Below are 16,579 nucleotides of genomic sequence, written 5' to 3'. Positions count from 1 at the left end.
GTGTCAAATCGATTGAGAAAAACTGTAATAGTTAATGTTAAACACACTTGGTTTGCTGTTCACAATGGAGGCTTGAACCTGAGGCTCGGTTTGAGCTCCGAGTTCAACCCCTCCACTGCGGTACTACATAGAGAGAGAATAACAGAAATACTCTGTAAATATATACTGAATATATACACAGGTCTTTCTGCACTCTCAGAAAAAAATGTACAAGAGCTGTCACTGTGGTGGCACCTTTTCAGAAGGTATATTTTTGTACTGTAAAGCAGCTCTAACAAACCGATAGAGTCATTATTGAGTCAGTTCAGTGTTGATTCAGTTCAGTTCAGTAACTGTAAAGTTCATCAGTTGTTCATACAGACTGTATATACAGTGTATTTGTGCACATACATGTACGTGTGAGTGCTGTGACAAACTCCACTGCACACTGAACAAACAAAACACACAAGACACTAGTGATTTACATTTGTCATATCTGAGTGTAGTTTGGTGTTGTAGGGTATCAGAGCGAATCAGACAAATGGAAGATTCGATCAGAACATTTGGTTGAAACCAAAGAGCCAAATTCCACAAAGGGGCCCAGAACCACGTCATAAATCTGTCCAGGATACCCTGGCGCCAGCCAGCCTGAAGTAAGCCTAACCAACTAACTTTCACAGCTTTGAACAACTTGCAACATTAAAACAAAAGAACACAATTATTGATAATCCCATCTCAGGAAGGAGATTATCAATATTGGGGCGAGAAACCCGAGATTAATGGTCAAAGATGCAGCCCATCAGGACCATCACATGAGGAAACTTTGTTGGGTGGTGCTCCCCCACCCAAGACAAGAACCAGACCAAGTTTCTTCTAAATTCCTTTGTTCCTTGGAACATGCCCTTAGTTCACAGAATGGCAGAGACTGTCCATTTTACCTAAATATGCACCAAAACGATGCTTAAAAGGACATATGAATGAACATCAGACCATTGCATAACTCCCTGCTATGTATGCCACCCACACATTTGTCTATTATGTTCTAATCACTCGTTGTGTATGTCCTTTTTAATAACTATTGAATAGCTTAAGGGTTTATATTCATGTTTGGTATGTATGAGTTTGAAAATTCATGCTTTGAATGTTTCCACCAATCAATTCATTGTCAAATGTGTTGTATTCATGTTATAGGAATCATGGCCAAATTATACTCTGCAAGAGCGGGAAAATTCTGACCATGTGACTGATAAGATAACATGCTGATTTATGTTTTGGGAGGAGAAACATAGCAATATCCTGAGTTAAGACAACATCTAATTGGTCAAGACACCATTTTGGGATGTGTCCAAAGCTGAGTTTAAAACCACAGGACACCATCAAATTTTGCTTTTAGCTATTTCCATCGCTCCTAGCCATGCTTTTAGCTTTTAGCTTTAGCTTTTAGCTATTGGTTTAACCATTGCTTTTAGTCAGGCTCTTAGCTTGTGCTTTTAGTTTGTGCTTCGTGCCATCTCTTTTAGCCATGCTTTTTGCCATAATTTGCCGCTGCTTTTTGCGTTCTTTGAACGCTTCCTGGCTTGCACGCCAGCCACTCCTCTAACGAAAACATGAGGAGACCGTCACATTTCTTTCTTTTACTTTAATCTTTTCTTTCCGTTGAGAGTTTCGTGTTCTAAGTTAAGTTTTGCCGCTAAGCCGTGTCTCAGACTTCGTGCCTGCCTCAAAACTTCAACCAGCGTACACGACTCCATCATCCAGCCAACGCCCAAGACATCACCTCCAACGACCACGGACTTCCAACCAATCAGCAACCTTGGGGAACCCCTTTCTGCAACGACGTCATCAAAGGAAACCCCTTAACACAAAGGCAACGCAAGTACAACCTCCAGATTCTAGCTGAACTGGTGCATTAATATAGCGTTTAATAACCTCACTAAGAAACTCAACGCGAGGGTTAATTAAATGATTGATGGTTGTTCAGGTCTAAGCAATTGCATATACGTATGCTATAAACTTGGGATTTCACATTTTCACTCTTCTAAACTCATTCTTTCCTCATCTCTCTCTCTTTCTGCAACTTGTATGAATGTGTGAATGCGCGTCTATGTGTTAGATTAGTTTATATGTCTTAGGTTTTTCCAATAAATTCCTATTCATATTGAAAAGAGAAGTATCTTGTGTTTTGTGCTTATAAATTAATGTCTTAAACTGCCGACCTTGTTACCGTGCTAAGAAATAGTGTTTTCACTATATTTTGGATATTAGTATCCAGTACAGTGTTGATGTTATACGGCTCGCTCAATGAATCACTGACCGATTCATTGATCCGCTGTATACGGAGATTCTGTTCAATCTTAAATGATTCCCTTTGAGCAAAATTGACTTCTGTAGATCCCCTACAGTGTGTATATGACCAATCATTTGATGTTTGTGTGTAGAGTTACTGTGAAATACAGGAGGAGATGGGGAGGTGGAGAACTGCTAGATGAATTGATGCACAACAAAAAAGTTTAGAGCTCAATCAGCTGAACTCACAGCAGCAGAAAGAGACTGAACACTTCAAACATACTTTACATTGTGTTTCATCTGTGAGAGTCAAATATGATCTTACCACAGTTTCTCCAGTTTACAGTGAGGATCCTCCAGTACAGAACAGATGAACGTCAAACCTGAATCTCCTAGTTTATTCCATGACAGATTCAGATATCTCAGGTGTGAGGGGTTTGATCTCAGAGCTGAAGTCAGAGCAGCACAACCTTCATCTGTGACACCACAATATCTCAACCTGTAGAGAACAATGACACACTCTTCACTCTCTCACATCAGATCAGATCAGATCACAATCCTAAACAGACTAGTAAATATGTCTACATTTCCATTGGAGATTCATCACTGTTGTAAAAATAATAAAGACATTCAAAAAGCTTTCAGCACATGTGCTTCATAAATCCAGATTTCACAGAGGAAAGATGATCTCAATTTGTCATGTTTGTTAATCACTGTATGATCCACTAATATTGTGGTACAGGATGAAACAAAATCTCTTTAATAAAAAAACATACTGATTTTGGTTTCAGAACAAGTACAGAAATAAATAAAGAGATCAGTAGGGAAAGGAATATTAATCAAAGTACTAGAATCAACTAAACCTCCAGTAAACGACTGCTGGGTCAAAAGCAGGAGCAACAGGACACAGTTTATATAATTTTATTATTATATTATTATTATAATTGTGAAAATCTAAATAATTACACCATGTGTTAATTAATCACATATCAAATTTTCAGCAAATCACCCCCAAATGATAATTTAAAGTTATTATTGTGTCAAATTAGAAAAGCATCAAATAGACATTACAGAAATAAATAAATATATAAAACAAACAAATGAATAAATAAAACAAACAAACAAACAAACAAATTAATTAATAAAAAACTTTACAAAGAAGAGGCGAGTAAATGATGACGGAATTTTCATTTCTGGTTGAACTATTATTAATATAGAAATACAAACTCATTTTAATGAAATGACACTCTAAATGAGAAACTAAACTGTCAGTAGGTGGCAGTAATTTTATTTATGTATGTATGTATGTATGTATGTATGTACGTATTCATTTATTTATTTTTTGGTCTGATTAAGTAATTGGCTGCATTCAAAACCAATATCTTGATATTGATTTAATTTTCTCATTTTGTGTCTTGTTGATGAAACAGCTGCCCATTTATTTTGTGATTGTAATATAACCAATACATTGAGTTGATATACGTTTTTATATTTTTAACCCTACTAATGTCACCCACAGTTTTATTTTTAAAGTTATTATTACAGAACCCAAAATAGTTATCTCTTGAATATGTTGTAAATTTCTTTATTTTATATGCAAAGTTTTGCATCCACAAGCACAAGTGCCTCATATCTCCTTTGTGTTTTTGTCTTTTTCTTTTTGTATGTAACACTTGTTTCATCCCTCAGGTTTATAAAATAAATAAATAAATAAATAAATAATATTTTTAAAAAGCATTATGATGAATTATTCAAAGTACATACTATGATGAACACAAACCCATGATATTTATGTTTTCTGTTTTATGACATTATAATTATTGTTAAAGATACAACCATGGAATCTTTACCTGATCTTGTATGTAATTATTTAATTATTTATTAAGTTTTGCAATAAAAAGAAAGAAAGAAAGAAAGAAAGAAAGAAAGAAAGAAAGAAAGGTATCAGCGCTGCATTGCAAACCCATTCTGAGTGAACGCCTCATTGATTTACTCACTGCAGTTTTAAAGCCCTCATTATCTGTTCCCGTCTGTAGGTGGGATTGTCAGCCGACAGGTTATAATAAACCGTTATTGAATCAAAGACCTACTGAGGTAATAATAAATATATAGATGTTCAACTGAATTGATAACATGTGCTTAATAACTGTGTAAACTTTACAATGTACCCTTGTAAATGTATAGTTTTAGAGTAAAATTAAATAAAAAAAAAAATGGAATGAAATGGAAAAAAAATGGACTTCACTTCGGCCTTCAACACTATCATACCAGACCTACTCCTGCAAAAATTAACTGAGCTCTCCGTGCCTACCTCCATCTGTCAGTGGATCACCAGCTTCTTGACAGACAGGCAGCAACTAGTAAAGCTGGGAAAATTCTCATCCAGCACTCACACAATCAGCACAGGCGCTCCTCAGGGTTGTGTTCTCTCCCCACTGCTCTTCTCCCTCTACACCAACGACTGCACCTTCAAAGACCCCTCTGTCAAGCTCCTGAAGTTTGCGGACAACGCTACAGTCATCGGCCTCATTCAGGACGGTGACGAGTCTGCCTATAGACAGGAGGTTAAAGAGCTAGCTGTCTGGTGCAGTAGAGATGACAGTAAACTTCAGGAGGAACCCCCCTGCACTCTTCCCTCTCACCATCATGGACAGCACTGTAATGACAGTGGAGACATTCAGATTCCTCGGCAACACCATCTCTCAGGACCTGAAGTGGGACATCCACACTGACGTAATTTTCAAAAAGGCCCAGCAGAGGCTGTTCTTTCTTCGCCAACTGAGGAAGTTCAACCTGCCTCAGGAACTACTGAAACAGTTTTACACTGCCATCATCGAATCCGTCCTCTGCACCTCAATAACTGTCTGGTTCAGCTCAGCTACCAAATCTGACCTCAGAAGACTGCATCGGACAGTCCGGACTGCTGAGCGAATTATTGGCACAACCGTTCCTACTCTTCAAGAACTGTACTTATCCAGAGTGAGCAAAAAGGCTGGCAAAATCACTCTGGACCCCTCACATCCAGCACACTCCCTCTATGAACTGTTGCCGTCTGGTCGACGTGTAGTAGATTTTATTGGGCAAGCTATGAATTAATCAACTATAATTAATGTTAATGTAGCCATTTATATATCAAGTTATTCCTCCATTATAATCCTAGATCCCTAGAAACCTTGGTGGGAGACAGAGGCCTGCATGGTGAAACGGTATGGACCCTCAGATATAAGAAACAGATGGACCTGTCAAGGGTCTCGTTCTATACCAAAACAAGTCTGGGGGGCCTCTCTCTTTCACCCTAGGGAGAAATCAATTATATACATAAGGTATAGAACACGCCTTAAGGAAACTGTCTAAAAGGGGCAACACAAAGAACTAAGTTAGATTTGCTCTGCAGAGGACTTCTCGGCTTTATTCTCTTTGTAAATAAAGTCTATCGTCTGAAATCAAGACCAAAGGCTCTGAGTGTGGTTCTTAGGCAGAACGGGCAGGAACTACCACAAATTGGCGCCCGAACAGGGACTTGAAAAGGAGCAGCAGAGTGGACGACCACTTTTGGGCTCACTTGACGGACAACACAAACGGGTGGCCACCCAAGAAAAAGGTAAACAATTTTTGCTTATATAGTTAGTTTGTGTTGTTTGCCAGTCTGCCCTGGGTGGTAAGGACACTTAAATTTGCTCCTCCAAATTTAAAAAGAACAAAAGAGAAGCAGTGGTCTTTATTTCAGATGAAAACTGCATGTACATATCTGTTTTACTGTTAGGAAGGCCTTGATGGATAGCCTAAATTGAAACTAGACTGTGTAGGCAGGAATACATTGCAAGCAATGGTCTGTGTTTATTGAAGGCTGGGCCAGAAAGGACAGCAATAAACGGCAAACAGATATATTATAGGAAAGGGCCGGAAAGCACTAAGTCCTTTGGATACCGCTCTGTAAAGGCGTACAGGAGATACAGAGGGCTGAATGGGAAGGCACAAAGCCTGCTGGACACTGTTTTTTTACTGAGTTGAGGAAGAGTAGCAGTGAAAGAGCGAGAGCCCTGCAGGTCACTCAGGATCGAGTGTAGTGTTTTGTTGTATGTCTGAAACTGTGTCTGTGTCCAGATGCATGTCTGTGTGCATGATGGTGATTGTATGAAAGAGAAATAATTTCCGTATTGGGTGGGCAGGAGTTGCGCACTTGTCCTGGATCGTCCCTTGAGTGGGGGCAGAGGCGGGCGCAACTGTTGCCCCTGCGAGAGGAATGAGTGACTGTATGAGCCCTAAAAAATAAAGGGACAAAGAATGACTTTATGAGCCCTATAAATAAAGGGACAAAGAATGCAAGAATGAGCCCTGTGTGAATAAAGGGACTAGAAGGAGTGAATGTGTTTAAGAGAACGTATCAATAAATATTGTCAAAATTTTATATGTTGATGTCTGTGTGAAAGAGAAAGGAGAAAACTTTTTGAGATAACTGCACCAGAAGTGAGAAAAAGGCATTAAATTAAATATCTTAAAATAATCTTAAATGCAGACTGAAGAAAGAGAGGACATAAAATATAAGACGAACTTTCTAGAAGTTTCGAATATTGAGTTATCATATAAAAGAGTAGAGTTTATTAATTCAGACAGAAAGTGTACATGTATCAGACAAAATAATAAAAGCTAAGGTTTAAAAATGTGTATGTCACAAAATAAAGACTAAAATTAGAAGAAATTGAGTAAAATAGCTAAATTAAGTGGGGAAAACTAGTAAGGTAAACTAATAAAGGAAAATAAAACTATAAAGTTAAATATTGGATTGAATATTAGAAGTATGGCAGCCACGCCGGTGGAAATATTAGGATTAAAATATCCATTATGTAAAGAAGAGATAAACAAGGTCTCAAAAAAATGGGAAAAGAGAACTAGAAGTTTGATGACAAAATGGCCAAAAGAAGGGACATCTGATGTAGCACTGTGTGAGGAAATGGAAACATTGATAAAAAACTACAAAACTAAAAGCATCAGTAAAAAGAGAGAAAAAAGAGAAGCAAAAAGGGAAAAAGAGAAAGAAGTGATAGCCATGTTTAAAAAGGAAGGATAAGATGCATTAAAAAATATAAAACAAGCAAGAAAAATATTGAAGGAGGTAGATAAAGAGACAAAGAAAAAGGAAAAGTTGTTTTCTAAACCACGTCTCAGGAGAAATGCAGATGGAAGGTCAAGTAGAGCTGGAAGAAAAAATGAAACCAGATGTAAAGAGCCTACAGAGAAAAGGAGGTGAAGAATATCTACCGCTAGATTGCTATAAACAGGCACGCATAGCGTTAGAAATGATGAAAACTAACCAGGAAGGAAAGACAGGATATGAGGAAGTGTTAGAAGAAATGAGAAGGAAAGAAAAAGAAGTTGAAGCACAAGTAGAGGCTATGGAGCAAGAGATGGTCACTCGCCTCCCAGATATCCATGAGGGGGCTGGAAAGTGGATCAGGGTGTTTGAGGAAGAAACTATGGGAAAACTTTTGGCTGTGGGAGACATTAAAGCGTTGCTAGCTAAAACTGTGGGAGGGGCAAAGATGGAAGAAATTCTTTAAACAGCCTCTCTGGACAGAGCTGTGAACTCTCATAACATGGATGGAATTATTTTTGATGCATTCCGTCCAGCAGTGTCGCAGGCACTGCGGGCTGAGTACCCAATAAGACTGGACCCTAAATCATTAAAGGGAGACGAGCTGAAAGAAACAGAGAATCCTACCACATATGTCCAGAGACAGCTGAAAAGATGGAAACAAGAGACTGAAGGGAATCCTGAAACAGACCCATTAATGGCAACATTATTTCGACATGCTGTGATTGATGCTATGCCACCAGCAGTAAAATGCAGGCTGGAAGATGTGGTCGGTTTAAACTCTAAAACACACAAAGAGTTTTGTGATCATGTGTCTCATGCAGTGGAGCAATTTAGAAAAAATGAACAAAAGCTCAAGAATCAAGAGAAAGAGCTACAGAGAAAACTGACTCAATTACAGCTTGAAGAACTAACAAAAAAATTCAAGCTTCAGTAAAGAAAGAAGAAGCAGAGCAAATGTCAGTGATGTCTCCAGTAAGTGCTCCTCCACCAACTATACAGCCAAACCCACCTACAGCTGTTCCTCTAACCGCACACTCGACCCCTGTACCCATATTTAATGTGTATACGCAGCAGCCAGGGCCAATGGGATGGAGAAAAAGACCAGCACAGAGAGGCCAGAGAGGGAGAGGCAGACCTTCTACAGGCCCTCCAGGCCTATGCTGGGGCTGTGGACAGCCCGGACATAACAAAATTGACTGTCCCAACAACCCATGGCATCAGCACCCTCAGGGGGGAAGGGGGGAGAGTTGGCCACAGCCTAACCGAGGTACAGTGCAGGGCCCAGTAAACCCTTGGGGAGGCCCCAATCAAGGTTTTTAGAGGTGCCCAGAGAATCCTATCGGGGAGAATCAGCTTCCAATGTTAACAACTAAAGCTGATCAAGAACCTATTATGCAAATTAAAAGACACACCCGTCATGTTGGATACAGGAGCTGTTTACACATGCTTGAATAAAAAATATGGTTCACAACTCCTCTTGTCTGGAAAATTTGCAAAGACAATAGGATTCTCGGGACAAATGCAACTAATTCCAATGACAGCTCCAGTGTGTCTCCAAACAAAAAATCAAAGTATAACCATGCCCATCCTGGTATCAAATCAGACTCCTGTCAACTTGTTAGGACGAGATGCATTATGTAGGCTAGGATTACAAATTTGGTGTTCTCCAGAAGGTGTGTATATTATGCTTATGAAAAAGCATCCACAATAACCATGGGATACCCAGTTACAATTTAAACTCATCACAAAATTGTAGAATTATTAGAACAAGGGAAATTTGTTCCAAGTCAAGCTCGAATTCTGGCCTGTTCATCACTACTCACATATCCCGATATTACTATTAAGTGATGCCATACAGTTAATCCAGCAGAACTAATTCCTTTGGCTTTTGAAGGAAAACCACATGATTGTGTAAATGAAGCATTGGCATTTACTAGATTACGACCACATCTTGAATCAACACCCATTCCTGAAGCAGAAGTCACTTATTTTGTAGATGGTTCTAGCTTTAGAGACCATACAGGCAATCATACAGGATATTCAGTAGTGAAGAAAGACAAAGAAGTATTTATATCTGTAATATCACAACATTGTGTACAACCTTGCTCCGCTCAGTTAGCAGAATTAAAAGCTCTTACAGCTGCATGTCAGTTAGCAAAAGGACAAACCGTTAACATCTTTACAGATTCAGCATATGCTCATGGGGTATGTCATCTATTTGGAGCCGTTTGGAAGCAAAGAGGTTTCAAAAAGAGTGATGGAACTCCCATCCAACATGGTGAACACACAGGACAATTAATTTCTGCTATGATGTTACCAAAAAGACTAGCAGTAATTAAATGTCAGGCACATAAAAAAGGAAATGATTATATCATTAAGGGAAACAATGCAGCAGATCTAGAAGCCAAAAAAGCTTCAGGATGTCAGGTAGCAGTATTAGCACCTGCACCTGTAGAACCTCAGCCGCAGTTAGATGACATAATTCAAATTCAACAACAAGCAGGCCCCTATGGACAATCAATGTGGCACCAAAGGGGAGCCAAAAAAGATTCACAAGAGATCTGGTGTACCCACGGAGGACAAATTGTTGCACCAACTGCACTTTTAAATATTCTCATTGCAGATGCCCATAGTTTTGATCATTGTGCAAGGGGGAAGGTAATAAGGAAGATTAAACAACAAGGATACTGGTCTCCCTATTTATATGCAATGGTGAATGAATTTTTGTCCACATGTGAAATTTGTGCCAAATATAATGTGAGGAAAGGGATAACAACACCAATCGGCCACATACCTGTTCCAGAAGTTCCCTTCAGACATCTTGTAATGGATTACGTGGATATGATAAAGCGAGTCCAAGGCAAAAGATACATGCTTGTGATCATAGATAGATTTAGCAGGTGGGTGGAGGCAGTACCATCAGCAGATCTGGGAGCAGGAACAGTAATCAAATTTCTAACCAGAGAAGTAATTCCTAGATTTGGGATACCATCAGAAATAAGTTCAGACAATGGGTCAGCATTCATACAAAAAACTGTAAAACAAGTATTGCAACAATTAAGGATAAAACAGAGATTAGGATCCGTCTACAGACCAGAAGCGCAAGGGATGGTAGAACAGCTCAATGGGACTATGAAGGCCAAAATTAACAAAATATGTCAAAGTACTAAGCTTAATTGGATTGATGCATTACCTCTTGCACTAATGAGCTATCGCATGCAAACTAACAGAAACACGCACTTAACACCGCATGAAATGCTTACAGGTCGACCCATGACTGTGCCATATTGTAGAGGTCCCTATAAAGGACCGCCTCTTGAACAATTACAAATGGAACTTCGGTCTTATATGACGAAATTAACTGCCATACATAAAGCTATCTATTTACAGGAAAAAAGAAAAGAGCCCAGAGAGGAAACAGAGACGGCGTGTCCAGTCGTTCCAGGTGACCAAGTATATCTGAGGGTGTTCCGGAGAAAATGGAATGAGCCCAGGAGAGAAGGACCCTACAAAGTGGTGAGAGCTACTCCAACAGCAGTCCAAGTGGAGGGAAGCACGACCTGGTATCATCTAAACCACTGCACTAGAGTTCCCAAGCAAAGGACGGAAAAAGAAAGAAACAGCAGGGAAAATGATGAGGAGGAACCAGAGACACAAGATGAAGTGCAAACCGACGAAAGCTCAAACAAAGATCCACAAGGAGCTCACATTCTCCTGTCAGATCAACAGGAGAGGAAAGAGAATAAGTCTGACAATTTATCCGAAGACCATTATATGCCTAGTGCACCTAACAATGCAAGTCCAGACTCACCCAGTAGAGGGCAACCTGACTTCCCTTCAATTGACCTTTCAACCCTTGAACAACAGTGATAATGATGTCAACATCACTAAACTGATGAGTATCAATAACCAACTCAGTGATAGACAACACAACAGAACTAATGATAATCAAAACTCATAGAAACGCGGATTATGACATCCAAGGTGATGAAGACATTAGTCAACTTGATGAATTATGGGAAACAGCCCAAAATAATGAGTGGTACAGATGGGCAGCCTTTACGGCTAGAGAAACAGGGAAAGCAAATTGCTTACTATGCTCCAAATCCCCTTTAAACAAAGTGATAGCCATACCAAATCCACATGACTATCAAAAATGTGCAGAATTTGGGAGAAATTTTTGTCATTTAACCGATTTCACCAGACCATATTGTATGGCTGAATGCCTAGGTTTTTTGGGAGATCCTAGATTAACAGATTATTTCTTTAGCCAACTCTGGGGATCTTGATGTCAGTATTCAGATATTGGACAAGGTATAAAAATAGAAAAACAGAAAGTAGAGATTCCAAAATGGTATAACATAGATTATAAACAAGAATATGAGTGCTTTCATAAACCAAAAGGAACACAAAATGTGGGTAAGTTTAAAGGAAAATGTGCTGTTATTTGGCATATAGATAAGAAAAATTATTGGAAATCTGGAGCTCCAGAACTTTTAGCACATGGCACAAGTAAAGAAAGAAAAATAGCACCTGAAAAATGTGAAAATCAAACTATGGCTTTACCTTCTATAGAAATATATGAAGACCAATCATTAATAATAGCAGATTTCTTTTGGATCTGTGGAGGTGAGCTATTATTGCCTTTTTTACCAGTAGGATGGAAAGGCCTATGTGTAAGAGTAAGATTAATTCAAGAGATTAACATAGCCCAATGGGGAACGGAACAAAGCACTAACAAAGAAGACAACAGAATTAGAAGAGGTTACGAACCAGACCCCAATGTGGTTATAGACTCAATTGGACAACCGAGAGGAATCCCCAATGAATTTAAAGCAAGAGATGAAATAAAATCAGGTTTTGAGTCAATATTTATCTGGATCACTCCAAACAAAAATGCAGAATGGATTAATTATATTTACTATAATCAACAGAGATTCATTAATTATACTGATGAGGCATTGAACTTATTAGGAGATCAAGTACACGCAACAAGTAGAATGACATGGCAGAACAGGCAGGCTCTGAACTGGCTTTTAGCAGACAAAGGAGGAGTTTGTGTTATGTTTGGAGATCAATGTTGTACTTTTATACCAAATAATACTGCACCTGGGGGAGCTTTTAGTGAAATGATGATTAAAATTAAAAAACTTAAGAACAGAAGTTACAGCAAATGCCGGAAGAGACAAACGGGTCTGGGATTGGTTTGATCTAAAACTTGGAGAATGGGGAGCATGGTTTGCTAAACTAGGAATGTTTTTAGGAGTTGCCATATTCATAGGAGGATTATTATTTTGTTGTGTATTACCCATATTGAGAACATTAATCGTTAAGGCTACAGTTAAGCAAATGGAGATGATAAAAAGTCCAAATAATAAGCAAATGACTACCGAAAACAGCCTGGATGAATATTATGAAGGGTTGCTGAACAGATTGAACTTAATGGAGCAAACTTCAGATGAGAATTCCAGTACCTCTGATGAGGATGAAGAAGAAGAGTAAAGATGAACCAAGCCCTGGGTTTATGTGCTAGCCTAACCTCTGCCCAAGGGTGGCTCTCTACGATGCGTAAAGTGTCTGGGCTGAAGACCTACTATGCTAACATTGGGATATTCTATGTATTATTTTTGAATGTATTTTATGTTTTACACATAACTGTGAAAACCACAGGCAAACCCAAGAGTTAAGGAGACAGGATCTTTTACTCCTTCCTATAGCCAAATGAGGGGGGAGATGTTTGGTCCTGATGCTCCGCCGGAGTGTTGCTGCATAATCTAGTCATTGTTGATAAAACTGTGTGACTCATTTAGTCACTAGGTAGTGTTAACTGATTAGACTGTATTTTGAAGTAGTACTCTGGGTAAGGATAAATGAATATGAGACTTACTAAGTCTCAGAGGGGGGAATTATGTAGTAGATTTTATTGGGCAAGCTATGAATTAATCAATTATAATTAATGTTAATGTAGCCATTTATACATCAAGTTATTCCTCCATTATAATCCTAGATGCCTAGAAACCTTGGTGGGAGACAGAGGCCTGCATGGTGAAACGGTATGGACCCTCAGATATAAGAAACAGATGGACATGTCAAGGGTCTCGTTCTATACCAAAACAAGTCTGGGGGGCCTCTCTCTTTCACCCTAGGGAAAAATCAATTATATACATAAGGTATAGAACACGCCTTAAAGAAACTGTATAAAAGGGGCAACACAAAGAACTAAGTTAGATTTGCTCTGCAGAGGACTTCTCGGCTTTATTCTCTTTGTAAATAAAGTCTATCATCTGAAATCAAGACCAAAGGCTCTGAGTGTGGTTCTTAGGCAGAACGGGCAGGAACTACCACAGACGCTACAGAGCACTGAGCACCAGAACAGCCAGGCACAAGAACAGTTTCTTCCCTCAAGCAATCCATCTCATGAACACTTCAAAATAAACGTGGAACACACAACACTATTATACATTCACTTATCCAGTTATTTATTTAACACACATACTTATTTAAACATCTAATTACACCTTACGTACATAGTAAATTGTTTATTTTGTATATTGTAAAGTTATTGCTATTTTTGCACATTGTCTGTCTTGTATAATTGTATATTGTTCTTTTTATTATGTCTTTTATTGTGTCTGGTCCTGTCACTGTCATTCTATTGCACTGTGGAGCTTCTGTCACTACAACAAATTCCTAGTATGTGTAAACATACATGGCAATAAACCACATTCTGATTCTGATTCTGAAATGCAATAAATGCAGAATATTGATGTTATTGATATACTTAACTGTTCAGCCCCCCCTTAGCAGCACAGAGAAACAAACAAACAGAAAAAAACCTGGAGCCACCACTGTTTGTTGGCAAAAACAGATAATATTGTGTCTAAATTTAACAAAATATTAAGTTCTCATTTATTGAACTCTGTGGACTACATCACACAGTGAGCTGTTGTCCTGCATCATGTTCATCAATCAATGAATATAAGATGATCTATACGTAGGTCTGGGGTGGTGCGGATGCGTTATATGTGATGATAATTGTAACATTTTATTTAATCCACAACTAATTAATTAACATGTTAAATCAACAGCCAAACAACAAACAACACTTTTCCAGTCTAAACTCTGTCACACAGTGCTCAGACTCAAACTTGCTCAAGACTGCTTATGTCTGTGCTGTTTAATCAGGTCTGTCATTACATTAGATGATACTGTCCTTTAATACATGCCTCATAAATGGGAAAGATGATGTTGGTCTTTGCATCTTTGATGCAATAAACTCAAATCAAGTTTTTTTTATTTTTTGAGGGTGTGTTCAGATGACAAGTGTAGAAATAGCCTCCAAGTCTTGCACAACTCAGGAAATTAATGAGTTTTGGGTTTCCTGAGGTTTTATTATATGTGACCCTGGACCACAAAACCAGTCATAAGTGTCAATTTTTTTCTTAAACTGAGCTTTATACATCATCTGAAAGCTGAATAAATAAGCTTTCCATTGATGTGTGGTTTGTCAGGACAATATTTGGTCGAGATACAACTATTTGAAAATCTGGAATCTGAGGGTGCAAAAAAAAAAAAATATTGAGAAAATCACCTTTAAAGTTGTCCAAATGAAGCTCTTACTAACGCATATTACTAATCAAAAATTAAGTTTTTATATATTTACAGTAGGAATTTTACAAAAAATCTTAATGAAACATGATCTGAAACTTGATTTTTGGCATAAAAGAAAAATCTATAATTTTGACCCATACAATGTATTTTTGGCTATTGCTACAAATAAACCCCAGCGACTTAAGACTGGTTTTGTGGTCCAGGGTCACATATATAAAAAAGATTCAGAGTAAGACAAGTGCTGGTATTCTGCAATAATCTGCATAAGTACTAACAAATGTTATTATGTGAACTTTAAAGATCCACTGAAGTGCTTTGAAATGCATTATTCTATATGTTGACATAATTTCAACTGAAACAGGAAGACAGTAGAAGAAGTAGTCCTGCCCCCTTTCTTAAACAGCCAATAGCATTTCCTTTTTATCACAGCTTAAGCCAGAGCCGCTGAGCTCAATAAAGCTCCATTTGACAGCGTATGACAGTCACAATCTCATCTATATTGCTATAAAATATAGCACTCCGTGTAGAATTTAAATGGGTTTGATACGCTTTGTGGTCTGCGCCGATTCACGCGTATGATCCGCTCTGTGATATCGTGTCTCTAGACTGAAGCAGACTGTGTGCACGTTGCAGCGGTTCGCCTGACACAGCACAAAACTAGACTTCTTTCACCCCAGTGGAAAAAGCATATTTACACTGTCTGAATCGTTCCCTGTCCCCTATATAGTGCACTACATGCCATTTGCCATACAGAAAATACTAACTGTGAAAAAGTTTTAGTGTGTACTTATAGTGTAGGGGGCGGGACACTTTGGATTCTAAGTAGCATGTGATTGGACAGAAAGTTTGATGAGAAGCTGAAGTGATGTTATCAAACTGTTGATCCATATTGGTGGATATGTTATAGTTACAGTTATAGGCTGCAAGTTTTGAATGCTTACATCTTGTAAATGCAAATGTTGTCATTGTTTTGGAGTACACTAGCTTATACACAACCTTAAGGCTAAAATATTCATATTAAAAAAAACTACATTTTAATTTTGATTTCATGGGCACTTTAAAATACTGTGAATAATTCAAGGTACCTTATTATCAGATTATCTTATTATTGCTTAGATTTTTAGTAGAGATGCACCAATGTATTAAATCCAATATTTATCAGTGTGAAGGCGCTGTTGTATAATGTCTGATTTTCTCTGGGTAAATAATTAAATACTTTACAAAACAAAACAAAATATAGAAAATATAAAAATATAGTTTATCAGATATGCATCAAAAAATACACACACTATAAATCACGTGTGAACCAGAGTATGTGAGCGGAGTGGAGCGACAACAATTTCCCCTCCGCGCTCCGTGCATTTTATAACCGCTACGCTCCAGCTCCGCTCCGGGTTCACCGTTTCCCACTCTTGCTCCACTCCTCGCTCACTGATACCAGAAACACCGCTCCGCCTTCGCTCCGTGTCTAAACTATATCAGTATGTTTGAAATACCACAGTTCTGTTCATAACGTATATTAAAAGAAGAAAATAACAGAAATAAAACGAAAGTATAGTTTTAAAGAGGCTTATTGGAACACAAGTGCGCAAACTTTTTTCCTCATGC

General features: G+C 38.3%; 1 protein-coding gene across 1 annotated transcript in view; it reads right to left on the bottom strand.

Moving 5' to 3' along the window:
• The window catches only part of LOC127176425 (ribonuclease inhibitor-like), a 39,697-nt gene that overhangs the window by 9,284 nt on the left and 13,834 nt on the right, over positions 1-16,579 (bottom strand). Inside the window, exon 2 of the mRNA XM_051128100.1 lies at positions 2,591-2,764. The gene's annotated coding sequence lies outside the window, so the exon portion shown is untranslated. The remainder of the gene's footprint in view (positions 1-2,590; positions 2,765-16,579) is intronic.

The sequence above is a fragment of the Labeo rohita genome, chromosome 14 (genome assembly GCF_022985175.1).
Source record: "Labeo rohita strain BAU-BD-2019 chromosome 14, IGBB_LRoh.1.0, whole genome shotgun sequence".
Taxonomy (NCBI): Eukaryota; Metazoa; Chordata; class Actinopteri; order Cypriniformes; family Cyprinidae; genus Labeo; species Labeo rohita.
The sequence above is the reverse complement of the archived record's forward strand: the minus strand, read 5'-3'. Positions and strand labels throughout refer to the sequence as shown.